General features: G+C 42.6%; 2 non-coding genes across 2 annotated transcripts; both read right to left on the bottom strand.

Annotated features, from left to right (window-relative positions):
• Window positions 1–8630: 8630 nt before the first annotated feature.
• Window positions 8631–8794, bottom strand: LOC127918364 (U1 spliceosomal RNA). Its single transcript, XR_008099780.1, has one exon. It is a non-coding gene; the product is annotated as a U1 spliceosomal RNA (small nuclear RNA).
• Window positions 8795–12466: 3672 nt separating this feature from the next.
• LOC127918366 (U1 spliceosomal RNA) lies at window positions 12467–12629 on the bottom strand. Its single transcript, XR_008099782.1, has one exon. It is a non-coding gene; the product is annotated as a U1 spliceosomal RNA (small nuclear RNA).
• Between the last annotated feature and the right edge of the window lie 232 nt (window positions 12630–12861).

Below are 12861 nucleotides of genomic sequence, written 5' to 3'. Positions count from 1 at the left end.
GTACACAGCCGTTGGCCCCCTTCAGCCTCGTACACAGCCACTGGGGCACCTTCAGCCTCGTACACAGCCACTGGGGCACCTTCAGCCTCGTACACAGCTACTGGGGCACCTTCAGCCTCGTACACAGCCACTGGGGCACCTTCAGCCTCGTACACAGCCACTGGGCACCTTCAGCTGTAACAGGGTTCAACTGCAGCTCTCTACATGTGCTGCCACTAACGAAGGGCAACGTCTGAGTCGTCGCTACTGTCATTTCCCCTTTTGCTGTTTTACAATATCTGAGTGTATCGAAAGACTCTGATTTAAGATGTGCCATTTATACACTCTATTCTGCTTTGGAGTGTCGTCATTAATATATCGCTTTGGGACCTATTGCCAATGACCCATATACTTCTGCAGAGACTGAGTCACGATGGGGGCGGGACCTAAAGAGAGCATCATCAATCACACAGAGCTTGACAGAAGCCACCGGAGCCTATACTGGCTTCCATGCTCGCTCAATGTGACGGGTTGGGTACACTTTTAAAGGCATGGGTGAGAGGCTGTCAGCTACATATTAACCACTATGCTAATGACTTACATGGGAAGTGGACTGTACAGCTCCACTGTCAATAGCACCACTACACGAACACTATAGACATGGTTATGGTTTATAATGCTGTTGAATGACATTAAAATGAAATTATGGTCACACAAGCAAATGTCAAGTGCTACCAATGTCTTTTTATTGACAAACGAGATCCACATCACCATCTTTTCCAAATTGATATAACATTAGAAAAAATCAACTGTTAGGATAGTCCCGGTGGACACTAGTGGAACGTCCTGCCTCAGAACGCACAGCCTCGACGTTCCACGGACAGGCCACTGTGTGCGTTCGAGCAGTCTACCCACTGCTGCCCTTGGGCACCGTGTGAGTATGGGTATCGATTTTAAAATACGCCCCATCTCCTATACTACATTCCCTGGGTTGTGGACTTTGTGCCTTTGGGTATGGCTGTTTTCTGTTATAAGTAACACATTGGAATTATTCTTTGGAGCTCTCTCACATATAGTAGGTCTACATAGCACACAGAGGTAGACAGTTTAACAGTCACATGGAACAAATAAAACATGTATAAAATCCTCTATGACGTCCTTTCTTTTCTTCGTGTTCAGCTCCAGGTTGTTTCCGCTGCACATCGCTGTTAGACACTGCGCTTCTTGTCTGTCTATAGGCTGTCTCGTCGTTGTTATTGACGACACTTGTGACGTTTTTAGTCTCACAATGGATTCTGAGGACCCCTTTTATTATAGTGCTGTGATAATACAAACATACAGCCTCCTTAATATCTAAACATATTATTTGAAAGACTGAAGACGGAGAGTTCTGCATGAAAGATGTATTTTATTATTGTCAGGGACGTGGCACACAACCATTGGTTGATGCAATGTGGCGTGTCAATTGTAGGCGGCCTCGTAGGATTTCAATGGGCTGGGCTAGTAGTATAATTGTCATTTGCAAGTACCTATTAAAAGTAATATATTGGAATTATTATTTGAAGCTCTCTCACATATAGTAGGTCTACATAGCACACAGAGGTAGACAGTATAACAGTCACACAGAACAAATAAAACCTGTATAAAATCCTCTATGACGTCCTTTATTTTCTTTGTGTTCAGCTCCAGGTTGTTTCCTCTGCACGTCTTATCTGTCCAGAGGCCGTCTCGTCGTTGTTATTGACGAGACGCAGGGACGTCGCTAGGCCTATTTTAGCGGGGGCTTTTGCTTTGTTCTTGCGTATTGTGCAGTGGATAATTAAAATACCTGTATGCCTATGGATGTGCAGCTCGCCGATCAGTGTATGGACCAAAACACTTGGTGTACATATTAGTTCAGAACCTGGGTATGAACTTCACACAGCTCTCATAGCCAGTTGTATCAACTTCAAAACAGCCTGAAGGACATTAACGAAGCCTATGGATTGAGTAGAATATAATATAACTTTGTGCCAAGGATGCAAGTCGTATATACATGTAGTTATTACCATGCATGAGATCCCCACATTGTAGCCTTTACATTTAAAGATGTTCACTGCTCATGTACGCTTCCTTAGCAAATACAGGTGCAGTTTAGGTATGAATGTCTATGAGATTATTCTTCAGTCGTATCCATTACCAGGAGTATCAAAGTCCAGTCTTTGAATGATGCTGTGTCTGCATGTATGTATTACAATGATACACTTCAACAGTGTTTACCAGTCTTGGTCCTGGGACATCAGTGGTTACACATTGTAACTAATAGACCAGAAACAGGATTTAACTAGTTAAAAGGCTGATCTGTATTTCATGTACACTTCCTATGCATCATGTAAATAGCCTAAAACAAGGTCATCTCAATATCTAATGCCCTTCATCTGCATTGATCTGATAAACACAATTAGGTGTAGTATTTCATTAAATGACACTTAAATTGCCCAATAGTAGAGAAAGTGAAACTCTTTGAAAGTTCATTATACAAAACGTTAAAAATACATAATACATGCATTTATAAATAGAAGTTCAATCTGTACTTCAATGCACATCTATCTTGTACTTCAATGCACATCTATCTTGTACTTCAATGCACATCTATCTTGTACTTCAATGCACATCTATCTTGTGTGCATTATAAACAGGAAGAAAGAGGTGGACAGAGGTGTAAAAGACAAAGGGAACGAGGTAAGAACACAGGAGCAGGGAAGACAGCATAAGATTAATGAATCACAGTGCTACCCTAATATTCTGCTACTCTAATATTCTGCTACCCTAATTCTCTCAGTTCATCACTATTACATTATGGTGTCTCCTAACCAGCCTTGGGCTCCCAGTCGGCCCGAAGGTTATATATATTAAGAGCGGGTGAGGTGGCATCCTCTCTCTCACATCAAAACATACCCGCAGACAAGAGAACCGATGGAGAGAGATAGCATGTTTAAGCCTTGTGTTTTTCATAATCGTTCAGGAGGTGAAATGCAAAAAAACTGACCTGGGATCATTAACTCTGGGACTACTGCATCTCTATCTGTATTTCAATGTAAAGGATCTTTAATAATACTTCCCGTATAATATAATCTGACCTGGGATCATTAACTCTGGGACTACTACATCTCCTGTTGACCTGACCAAGTGACCTCTCGCCTCTGATCATGCTGCCCTCTATGAAGCCAGTTCAGATGCGGGAGGGGTTCACCAACACAGCTGATATAACCTAGATCAGGGCTGCCCAAACCTCTTCCTGGAGATCGACCCTCCCGTGGGTTCAGTCCAACCCTAATTTAACCCGATTATACTAATTAGCTGCTCAACTAGACCTTCACTAGCTGAATCAGATGTGCTAAATTAGGGTTGGACTAAAAACCTACAGGACAGTAGATCTCCAGGAAGAGGGTTGGACTAAAAACCTACAGGACAGTAGATCTCCAGGAAGAGGGTTGGACTGAAAACCTACAGGACAGTAGATCTCCAGGAAGAGGGTTGGACTGAAAACCTACAGGACAGTAGATCTCCAGGAAGAGGGTTGGACTAAAAACCTACAGGACAGTAGATCTCCAGGAAGAGGGTTGGACTAAAACCTACAGGACAGTAGATCTCCAGGAAGAGGGTTGGACTAAAAACCTACAGGACAGTAGATCTCCAGGAAGAGGGTTGGACTGAAAACCTACAGGACAGTAGATCTCCAGGAAGAGGGTTGGACTGGAAACCTACAGGACAGTAGATCTCCAGGAAGAGGGTTGGACTGAAAACCTACAGGACAGTAGATCTCCAGGAAGAGGGTTGGACTGAAAACCTACAGGACAATAGATCTCCAGGAAGAGGGTTGGACTGAAAACCTACAGGACAGTAGATCTCCAGGAAGAGTGTCAGTGGGTTATAATGTCAGTGGGTTGTAATGTCAGTGGGTTGTATTGTCAGTGGGTTGTAATGTCAGTGGGTTGTAATGTCAGTGGGTTGTAATATCATCAAAGTGGGTTGTACTGTCAGTGGGTTGTAATGTCAGTGGGTTGTAATGTCAGTGGGTTGTTATGTCAGTGGGTTGTAATGTCAGTGGGTTGTACTGTCAGTGGGTTGTAATGTCAGTGGGTTGTAATATCATCAAAGTGGGTTGTACTGTCAGTGGGTTGTAATGTCAGTGGGTTGTAATGTCAGTGGGTTGTAATGTCAGTGGGTTGTAATGTCAGTGGGTTGTAATGTCAGTGGGTTGTACTGTCAGTGGGTTGTAATGTCAGTGGGTTGTACTGTCAGTGGGTTGTAATGTCAGTGGGTTGTCATGTCAGTGGGTTGTACTGTCAGTGGGTTGTAATGTCAGTGGGTTGTAATGTCAAAGTGGGTTGTAATGTCAGTGGGTTGTAATGTCAGTGGGTTGTAATGTCAGTGGGTTATAATGTCAGTGGGTTGTAATGTCAGTGGGTTATGTCAGTGGGTTGTAATGTCAGTGGGTTGTACTGTCAGTGGGTTGTAATGTCAGTGGGTTGTACTGTCAGTGGGTTGTACTGTCAGTGGGTTGTACTGTCAGTGGGTTGCAATGTCAGTGGGTTGTATTGTCAGTGGGTTGTAATGTCAGTGGGTTGTGATGTCAGTGGGTTATAATGTCAGTGGGTTGTAATGTCAGTGGGTTGTAATGTCAGTGGGTTGTGATGTCAGTGGGTTGTTATGTCAAAGTGGGTTGTCATGTCAGTGGGTTGTATTGTCAGTGGGTTGTATTGTCAGTGGGTTGTAATGTCAGTGGGTTGTAATGTCAGTGGGTTGTAATGTCAGTGGGTTGTTATGTCAAAGTGGGTTGTAATGTCAGTGGGTTGTCATGTCAGTGGGTTGTAATATCATCAAAGTGGGTTGTATTGTCAAAGTGGGTTGTATTGTCCGTGGGTTGTAATGTCAGTGGGTTGTATTGTCAAAGTGGGTTGTAATGTCAGTGGGTTGTCATGTCAAAGTGGGTTGTAATATCATCAAAGTGGGTTGTAATGTCAGTGGGTTGTCATGTTTTACTACGCCTAAATAGATGTTGGCAAAAAACCTCTGTCAGCTGTCTTGGGTGTGAACTGGATCGGTACCTGACTGCTGAGAATATGAATAAATCCATCTATATCACAGAGGCTCATTAACTTTGTATAGTCCATACAACTCTCACTTCTCTCGACTGTGAAGTGGCTGATTGATACCTTAAGGATCACTTGGGTAGATCGATTTATTTGACCATTTAAAACACAATACAACCACGCTTACAATGACACAAAAATAAGTTTGAAAACTAAATGAACGTTGGATACACTATACAAAGATGATGAGCCTCGGTGATATAGACCTGATTCCATTTCCCGACGACATGAAATCAAAGCAGACCAAAGTTAACGTTCTAATAATACATAATAATAATAATAATATAATATATGCCATTTAGCAGACGCTTTTTTTTGTGCATACATTCTACGTATGGGTGGTCCCGGGAATCGAACCCACTACCCTGTCGTTACAAGCGCCATGCTCTACCAACTGAGCGACAGGAGGACCTAAATCTGTATTCTGTACATTGCAACTTCAGTCACACGCTCAAAGCTAATGTGATTATCCAAGTCATTCAATGAACTTTCTCCCGAGTTGCGCAGTGGTCTAACACACTGCATCTCAGTGCAAACGGCCTACCTGGTTTCATCACATCCGGCCGTGGATTGGGAGTCCCACAGGGCGGTGCACAATTGGCCCAGTGTCTTCTTGGTTTGGCCGGTGTAGGCCGTCATTGTAAATAAGAATTTGTTCTTAATAACTGATTTAACTGTCAAACACTCCCTAAAACACCTCTGCGAGCAGGCCTTTCTAATTGACCTGGCCGTTGTATCCTGGAATGACATTGACCTCATCTCGTCAGTAGATGATGCCTGGTTATTCTTTAAAAGTGCTTTCCTCACCATCTTAAATAAGCATGCCTCATTCAAAAAAAAATTGAGTCCTATAGGGCGATATAGTCCTTGGTTCACTCCCAGACCTGTCTGCCCTTGACCAGCACAAAAACATCCTGTGGCGTACTGCATTAGCATTGAATAGCCCCGTGATAAGCAACTTTTCAGGGAAGTTAGGAACAAATATACACAGGCAGTTAGGAAAGCCAAGGCTAGCTTTTTCAAACAGAAATTTGCATCCTGTAGTACTGACTCAAAAAAGTTCTGGGACACTGTAAAGTCCATGGAGAATAAGACCTCCTCCCAGCTGCCCAATGCACTGAGGAAAGGAAACACTGTCACCACCGATAAATCCACTATAATTGAGAATTTCAATAAGCATTTCTCTACGGCTGGCCATGCTTTCCACCTGGCTGCCCCTACCCCGGTCAACTGCCCGGCACCCTCCACAGCAACCCGCCATATCTATCCTACCCTGTCTTTCTAAGGTCTTCGAAAGCCAAGTTAACAAAAAGATTACCGACCATTTCCAATCCCACCGTACCTTTTCCACTATGCAATCTGGTTCCAGAGCTGGTCATGGATGCACCTCAGCCACGCTCAAGGTCCTAAACGACATCATAACCCCCAAAGCCAATTCCTACCTTTGGTCGTCTTTCCTATCTGAATCTGGAGACTCATATCTCCCGCACTAGCTTTAAGCACCAGCTGTCAGAGCAGCTCACAGATCACTCACTGCACCTGTACATAGCCCATCTGTAAAAAGCCCATCCAACTACCTCATCCCCATACTGTAATTATTTATCTTGCTCCTTTGCACCCCAGTATCTCTACTTGCACATTCATCTTCTGCACATCTACCATTCCAGTCTTTCAATTGTTATATTGTAATTACTTCCCCACCATGGCCTATTTATTGCCCTGTGTCCCTTATCTTACCTCATTTACACTCACTGTACATAGACTTTTTGTTTTCTTTTGTTCTACTGTATTATTGACTGTATGGTTTGTTTATTCCATGTGTAACTCTGTGCTGTTGTTTGTGTCGAACTGCTTTGCTTTATCGTGGCCAGGTCTCAGTTGGAAATGAGAACTTGTTCTCAACTAGCCTACCTGGTTAAATAAAGGTGAAATAAAAAACTAAATAAATTTGCTGAGTTACATTTTGAAACTATGTTGATCGTTATGTTACAATGAGCAGTAATATTTTGTTTATTGTGGGTTTAAATTACAAACTGTCATATAATTTACTTAGTTATCTAGCAAATAAAAGACCTCAATTCAGATTACGTCTGAGGACGCAAAAAAGTAGGCCTTTTCCTTGACATTATCAGGACATGAAAGACATAATCACCAGTGCTACTACAAATCAAATCAAATCAAATCAAATCAAATCAAATCAAATTTTATTTGTCACATACACATGGTTAGCAGATGTTAAATGCGAGTGTAGCGAAATGCTTGTGCTTCTAGTTCCGACAATGCAGTGATAACCAACAAGTAATCTAACTAACAATTCCAAAACTACTGTCTTATACACAGTGTAAGGGGATAAGGAACATGTACATAGGGATATATGAATGAGTGATGGTACAGAGCAGCATACAGTAGATGGTATCGAGTACAGTATATACATATGAGATGAGTGTGTAGACAAAGTAAACAAAGTGGCATAGTTAAAGTGGCTAGTGATACATGTATTACATAAGGATGCAGTCGATGATGTAGAGTACAGTATATACATATGCATATGAGATGAATAATGTAGGGTAAGTAACATTATATAAGGTAGCATTGTTTAAAGTGGCTAGTGATATATTTACATAATTCCCATCAATTCCCATTATTAAAATGGCTGGAGTTGGGTCAGTGTCAATGACAGTGTGTTGGCAGCAGCCACTCACTGTTAGTGGTGGCTGTTTAACAGTCTGATGGCCTTGAGATAGAAGCTGTTTTTCAGTCTCTCGGTCCCAGCTTTGATGCACCTGTACTGACCTCGCCTTCTGGATGATAGCGGGGTGAACAGGCAGTGGTTCGGGTGGTTGATGTCCTTGATGATCTTTATGGCCTTCCTGTAACAACGGGTGGTGTAGGTGTCCTGGAGGGCAGGTAGTTTGCCCCCGGTGATGCGTTGTGCAGTCCTCACTACCCTCTGGAGAGCCTTACGGTTGAGGGCGGAGCAGTTGCCGTACCAGGCGGTGATACAGCCCGCCAGGATGCTCTCGATTGTGCATCTGTAGAAGTTTGTGAGTGCTTTTGGTGACAAGCCGAATTTCTTCAGCCTCCTGAGGTTGAATAGGCGCTGCTGCGCCTTCTTCACGACGCTGTCAGTGTGAGTGGACCAATTCAGTTTGTCTGTGATGTGTATGCCGAGGAACTTAAAACTAGCTACCCTCTCCACTACTGTTCCATCGATGTGGATAGGGGATGTTCCCTCTGCTGTTTCCTGAAGTCCACAATCATCTCCTTAGTTTTGTTGACGTTGAGTGTGAGGTTATTTTCCTGACACCACACTCCGAGGGCCCTCACCTCCTCCCTGTAGGCCGTCAGATTGGGGTTATCAGAAACAAAATGTATTTCTGAGACGTTAGTTTGTCTTTTAAAATAGACCCTAAATTCTATATCCATTCATCTGATCAGGGAAAAAATGGTAATTTCATTTTATCTCATCAGAAAACCCGATTATATCTGTTCCTTCTTTATTGTTAACATCAAGATCAGGGGAGAGCGCGAACGCAGTCCCCCACTACCATAAATTATGCAATCGAGATTTCCACATTTGAGAAATTCGCAGGGGTCAGCACAGCCGGAGTGCAATGGCTGAGCCTCGCCCTGGGTGAACCGCCTTCTTGATCACGGTGTCTCCCTTGCCAGGTAAGTATGAGTTGTACACGTTGGTAGAGGAGTGGTCATTCTAGGACAAAGGTGTTTGACTCACGGTTACCACTTCTACTACTGATAATACCACATCATATTGAACAGGGTTTAATGACGTTTACGAATACAGTTGCGGACAAGGCGAAGGAAAAGCAATACATTTTGTTTTACTATATCATTTCACGGACCGACTCTTTTCCCATCATGCAACACGGTAAAATTATAAACACATTGAATATGTTCTCTCAATGTCGGGTCGGTCTGGTTACACACAAGTAGGCGATGTACCAAAATGCTGAAATCACATTCGTGCACACAGCCAACCGAAAGACACCACTTATTTCTGGTGTTTTGTAGCGTTCCAGACGTTGTAGGAATAGTTTCATCACGCTTGTTTTCTGCTCTCAGTAAAATATGATTCCACCATCGACCACAGGGTGGCATACGACCAACAGATATGGAGGAGAAACAGTAGCCTACTACTTCATCAACAAGACACAGTAGTAGCTTCTCGGGGTGTGCTGACATGGCCATACTCGTATTTGTAAATTAATCTGTAAATGTACAGTTCATAGTCAGATGGGATGAAAAACGAATAATTTTAACACGTCTAAATAGATGTTGGCAACATACCTTCCTACACATTCTCAACGTGGGTTGTAATGTCAGTGGGTTGTAATGTCAGTGGGTTGTAATGTCAGTGGGTTGTAATGTCAGTGGGTTGTAATGTCAGTGGGTTGTAATGTCAGTGGGTTGTAATGTCAGTGGGTTGTATTGTCAGTGGGTTGTAATGTCAGTGGGTTGTAATGTCAGTGGGTTGTAATGTCAGTGGGTTGTAATGTCAGTGGGTTGTAATGTCAGTGGGTTGTATTGTCCGTGGGTTGTAATGTCAGTGGGTTGTAATGTCAGTGGGTTGTCATGTCAGTGGGTTGTATTGTCAAAGTGGGTTGTAATGTCAGTGGGTTGTAATGTCAGTGGGTTGTCATGTTAGTGGGTTGTCATGTCAAAGTGGGTTGTAATATCATCAAAGTGGATTGTAATGTCAGTGGGTTGTCATGTCAGTGGGTTGTCATGTCAAAGTGGGTTGTATTGTCAGTGGGTTGTAATGTCAGTGGGTTATAATGTCAATGTGGGTTGTAATGTCAGTGGGTTGTAATGTAAACGTGGGTTGTAATGTCAGTGGGTTGTAATGTCAAACTAGGTTGTAATGTCAACGTGGGTAACTCGTGATCTAAAAAAAACTGAAGCGTTTTACTACGCCTAAATAGATGTTGGCAAAAAACCTCTGTCAGCTGTCTTGGGTGCGAACTGGATCGGTACCTGACTGCTGAGAATATGAATAAATCCATCTATATCACCGAGGCTCATTAACTTTGTATAGTCCATACAACTCTCACTTCTCTCGACTGTGAAGTGGCTGATTGATACCTTAAGGATCACTTGGGTAGATCGATTTATTTGACCATTTAAAACACAATACAACCACACTTACAATGACACAAAAATAAGTTTGAAAACTAAATGAACGTTGGATACACTATACAAAGATGATGAGCCTCGTGATATAGACCTGATTCCATTTCCTGACGACATGAAATCAAAGCAGACCAAAGTTAATGTTCTAATAATATATAATAATAATAATAATATAATAATATAATATATGCCATTTAGCAGACGCTTTTTTTTTTGTGCATACATTCTACGTATGGGTGGTCCCGGGAATCGAACCCACTACCCTGTCGTTACAAGCGCCATGCTCTACCAACTGAGCGACAGGAGGACCTAAATCTGTATTCTGGACATTGCAACTTCAGTCACACGCTCAAAGCTAATGTGATTATCCAAGTCATTCAATGAACTTTCTCCCGAGTTGCGCAGTGGTCTAACACACTGCATCTCAGTGCAAACGGCCTACCTGGTTTCATCACATCCGGCCGTGGATTGGGAGTCCCACAGGGCGGTGCACAATTGGCCCAGTGTCTTCTTGGTATGGCCGGTGTAGGCCGTCATTGTAAATAAGAATTTGTTCTTAATAACTGATTTAACTGTCAAACACTCCCTAAAACACCTCTGCGAGCAGGCCTTTCTAATTGACCTGGCCGTTGTATCCTGGAATGACATTGACCTCATCCCGTCAGTAGATGATGCCTGGTTATTCTTTAAAAGTGCTTTCCTCACCATCTTAAATAAGCATGCCTCATTCAAAAAAAAATAGAGTCCTATAGGGCGATATAGTCCTTGGTTCACTCCCAGACCTGTCTGCCCTTGACCAGCACAAAACATCCTGTGGCGTACCGCATTAGCATTGAATAGCCCCCCGTGATAAGCAACTTTTCAGGGAAGTTAGGAACAAATATACACAGGCAGTTAGGAAAGCCAAGGCTAGCTTTTTCAAACAGAAATTTGCATCCTGTAGTACTAACTCAAAAAGTTCTGGGACACTGTAAAGTGCATGGAGAATAAGACCTCCTCCCAGCTGCCCAATGCACTGAGGAAAGGAAACACTGTCACCACCGATAAATCCACTATAATTGAGAATTTCAATAAGCATTTCTCTAAGGCTGGCCATGCTTTCCACCTGGCTGCCCCTACCCCGGTCAACTGCCCGGCACCCTCCACAGCAACCCGCCATATCTATCCTACCCTGTCTTTCTAAGGTCTTCGAAAGCCAAGTTAACAAACAGATTACCGACCATTTCCAATCCCACCGTACCTTTTCCACTGTGCAATCTGGTTCCAGAGCTGGTCATGGGTGCACCTCAGCCACGCTCAAGGTCCTAAACGACATCATAACCCCAAAGCCAATTCCTACCTTTGGTCGTCTTTCCTATCTGAATCTGGAGACTCATATCTCCCGCACTAGCTTTAAGCACCAGCTGTCAGAGCAGCTCACAGATCACTGCACCTGTACATAGCCCATCTGTAAACAGCCCATCCAACTACCTCATCCCCATACTGTATTTATTTATCTTGCTCCTTTGCACCCCAGTATCACTACTTGCACATTCATCTTCTGCACATCTACCATTCCAGTCTTTCAATTGTTATATTGTAATTACTTCCCCACCATGGCCTATTTATTGCCCTATGTCCCTTATCTTACCTCATTTACACTCACTGTAAATAGACTTTTTGTTTTCTTTTGTTCTACTGTATGACTGTATGGTTTGTTTATTCCATGTGTAACTCTGTGCTGTTGTTTGTGTCGAACTGCTTTGCTTTATCGTGGCCAGGTCTCAGTTGTAAATGAGAACTTGTTCTCAACTAGCCTACCTGGTTAAATAAAGGTGAAATGAAAAACTAAATAAATTTGCCGAGTTACATAAACACATTTTAAAACTATGTCGATCGTTATGTTACAATGAGCAGTAATATTTTGTTTATTGTGGGTTTAAATTACAAACTGTCATATAAATTACTTAGTTATCTAGCAAATAAAAGACCTCAATCCAGATCACGTCTGAGGACGCAAAAAGTAGGCCTTTTCCTTGACATTATCAGGACATGAAAGACATAATCACCGGAGCTACAATAACAGATTGGGGTTATCAGAAACAAAATGTAACTCTGAGACTATTGCTTATCTTTTAAATAGACCCTAAATTCTATATCGATTCATTAGATCTCATCACAAATCCAGATAATATGTTCCTTCTTTATTTTTAACATCTAGATCAGGGAGAGCGCGAACGCAGTCCCCCACTACCATAAATTATGCAATCGAGATTTCCACATTTGAGAAATTCGCAGGGGTCAGCACAGCCGGAGTGCAATGGCTGAGCCTCGCCCTGGGTGAACCGCCTTCTTGATCACGGTGTCTCCTTGCCAGGTAAGTATGAGTTGTACACGTTGGTAGAGGAGGAGTCATTCTAGGACAAAGGTGTTTGACTCACGGTTACCACTTCTACTACTGATATACCACATCATATTGAAGAAGGTTTAATGATGTTTACGAATACATTTGCGGACAAGGCGAAGGAAAAGCGATGCATTTTGTTTTACTATATTTTATCACTGCCCGACTGTTTTCCCATCATGCAACACGGTAGAAATTCTATATACATTGAAT

The sequence above is a fragment of the Oncorhynchus keta genome, unplaced genomic scaffold (genome assembly GCF_023373465.1).
Source record: "Oncorhynchus keta strain PuntledgeMale-10-30-2019 unplaced genomic scaffold, Oket_V2 Un_contig_14021_pilon_pilon, whole genome shotgun sequence".
Classification (NCBI taxonomy): Eukaryota; Metazoa; Chordata; class Actinopteri; order Salmoniformes; family Salmonidae; genus Oncorhynchus; species Oncorhynchus keta.
The sequence above is the reverse complement of the archived record's forward strand: the minus strand, read 5'-3'. Positions and strand labels throughout refer to the sequence as shown.